The sequence below is a fragment of the Mesoplodon bidens genome (assembly GCF_964165515.1).
Source record: "Mesoplodon bidens genome assembly, chromosome: 17".
Lineage (NCBI taxonomy): Eukaryota > Metazoa > Chordata > Mammalia > Artiodactyla > Ziphiidae > Mesoplodon > Mesoplodon bidens.
Window position 1 is genome coordinate 20,062,328 of NC_138174.1, and position 3,253 is coordinate 20,065,580.

A 3,253-nucleotide genomic window follows, 5' to 3' on the forward strand; every position below is an offset into this window, starting at 1 on the left:
GAGGCTCACAAAAAAGCTGGACCTCAGAACAGGGCCACGGGGATCAAGGAAGTAAACCACCACACCTCTGTAACACCACACAAAGGAGCAGAAGAGTTAGCTGTAGACGGTAAAGTTAGAAACTTCATCTTGAACAATGACTCCTAGAGGTTTAACAAAACTAACTTCATATAAAAATAAGCAACGGGAGGCTTCCCGGGTGGCGCAGTGGTTGAGAATCTGCCTGCTAATGCAGGGGACATGGGTTCAAGCCCTGGTCTGGGAGGATCCCACATGCCGCGGAGCAACTGTGCCCGTGAGCCACAACTACTGAGCCTGCGTGTCTGGAGCCTGTGCTCCGCAACAAGAGAGGCCACAACAGTGAGAGGCCCACGTACCGCGATGAAGAGTGGCCCCTGTTTGCCACAACTAGAGAAAGCCCTCGCACAGAAAAAAAGACCCAACACAGCAAAAATAAATAAATAAACTCCTATCCCCAACATCTTCTTTTAAAAAAAATAATAATAATAATAATAATAAGCAACGGAAAAGGAGTGAGGTTAATCTCATAACAAGTTAATGTAAGAAAAAGAAAAAAGAAACAACATAATCTGTGGAACTGAGGTCAACATGATTATATACCAGGAAGCATTTTCTGAGGAATTTCCAAGTGACCTGAAGGGTATGTTCATTATATAGAAGACAATGAGTTTGTAGACTTTTAAAAAATTGTATATTTAAAAATAATAAAATAGAGGACTTGTACTTCCTCATAATTTTAAAATTCTATCCAGTATTTGGTGTTAGAAAGAACATTCTCCTCATTTTATAACTGGGAAAACTGAGGCTCACAGAGAATGGACTTTTTCAGGATCATGTTGCTGAACTACCAGAATAAAAGCATGACATAAAGCCATCCTCAAAAATATCTGAAAATTATGTTTTTCAAGATGAGCCAGGGCTTCCCTGGTGGCACAGTGGTTGAGAGTCCACTGGCCGATGCAGGGGACATGGGTTCATGCCCCGGTCCGGGAAGATCCCACATGCCGCGGAGCGGCTGGGCCCGTGAACCATGGCCACTGAGCCTGCACGTCCGGAGCCTGTGCTCCGCAACGGGAGAGGCCACAACAGTGAGAGGCCCACGTACCGGAAAAAAAAAAAAAAATCCAACTGTTAACTACTAAGTTCACAAAATATGTAGATGTTTGCTTGTTAAAAGCAAAAAGCATTTGTTCTCGAAGTCTATTGCTTAACTGTAAATAAGTGTCATTCATTCAAGACTCTCTACCTATTCAGCTTGGATTAGCAGAGTTCTTACATGGGGCTGTGTATCAGAATTATCTGGGGGGACTTCCGTGGTGACACAGTGGTTAAGAATCCACCTGCCAACGCAGGGGACACAGGTTCAAGCCCTGGTCCAGGAAGATCCCACATGCCGTAGAGCCACTAAGCCTGTGCACAACTAGTGAGCCTGTGCTCTGGAGCCTGTGAGCCACAACAACTGAGTCTGTACGCCACAACTACTGAAGCCCGTGTGCCTAGAGCCCATGCTCTGCAACAAGAGAAGCCACCACAATGAGAAGCCCGCTCATCACAAGGAAGAGCATCCCCCACTTGCCGCAACTAGAGAAAGTGCATGCACAGCAATGAAGACCCAGTGCAGCCGAAAATAAATAAATTTATTTTTTTAAATTACTAAAAAAAAAAAAAAAATTATCGGGGAAGATTTTTTAAAGCACGTGTGCTGGAACATACCCCCAGACACTCAGATTTACTGGAGATTTACTAGAGTCAAATATGTTCATATTTTAAAAGCTCCCCCACATGATTCTGGTATGTACTGCCATTTGGAACTAGTCAGTGGAAAGAATAAACATACATGGGTTCAAACAACTATTGGCTAACTAGTTATACCATCTTGAGAAAGATACTTAAAATCCTGAACATCCCTTCACTTGTATGTAACTGGGCCACACAGGCATGAAATGTAATCAAATATCATATTTCACTCTTTTATTATTTTTGTAGTTGTTTTCATTCTAAAAATCTATACACATATTTAACGTTTCATTTTTCTCCAAAACACTACTACTAAAGTCACAGTGAGTCTTAACAGTGAGTAACATCCTAGGGTGAGGAAGTAAAGTTTAGACCCAAAGGCAATGCCCCAAAGTTGATGTTCTATCAATGTTCTATCAGCTGAACAATTGTCTCTGCTACACCTCAGTACCAGGCAAGAAGGGCCTTAGAACCTTAAGAAAATGTTAGCTTTAAAAGTTAGGCCAGTTGAGTCCCTGAAAATATGAATCTCTGTAGGAGTGACACCTCAATTAGGGTAATCACATCAATTTATTTTGTACCACCCAGAATGTAAATATGAACTTTCAAATAAAAGTACCCAGAATTTGTCCTAACCAAAATTCCAAGTCTCAAATTTAAGTTCTTATACGTGTTCTGCCTCTCTTCATACCATCTTCAAAAGACATGTGTGGGGCTTCCCTGGTGGCACAGTGGTTGAGAGTCCACCTGCCGATGCAGGGCACATGGGTTCGTGCCCCGGTCCGGAAAGATCCCACATGCCGCGGAGCGGCTGGGCCCGTGAGCCATGGCCGCTGAGCCTGCGCGTCCGGAGCCTGTGCTCCGCAACGGGAGAGGCCACAACAGTGAGAGGTCAGCGTACCGCCAAAAAAAAAAAAAAAAAGACACGTATGTTCTTGCTTCCTTTTCTTAATTGTCTCTTCTAATTGTCTCTTCTAAGATACCTTTTGGGTAGGTAACTAACCTTCATGTGTTTGGGACCATCACACATTAATACTCTTCATCTCATTTTATTGAGGAGGAAGACCTTTCTAACAGTAAAACTGAACACCTGCAGTAGGGGCTTCACTCCCACAATGTACCACTAGAGATTGTTGAATTATGACCTACCTCAATATATTAGGCATCTCTAACAAAAACTTTACCTCTTTTCTATCTCCTTTGCATGAGTTATATTAATGAAGGATGTTAAGTTTTTTTTTTTCTTTTTGGCCATGCTGGGTGGCATGTGGGATCTTAGTTCCCGACCAGGGATCGAACCCATGCTCCCTGCAGTGGAAGCATGGAGTCTTAACCACTGGACTGCCAGGGAAGTGCCAAGGATGTTAAGTTTTCACGAAGGACACAAAGTACAGGGTAGGTAGATGATTCCACAGCAGAAATGTCATTTATTCTAGAATTTAATCTCCCTCTTATATATCCATGAGAGCTCCTATAATAATATAATAAATTTAAA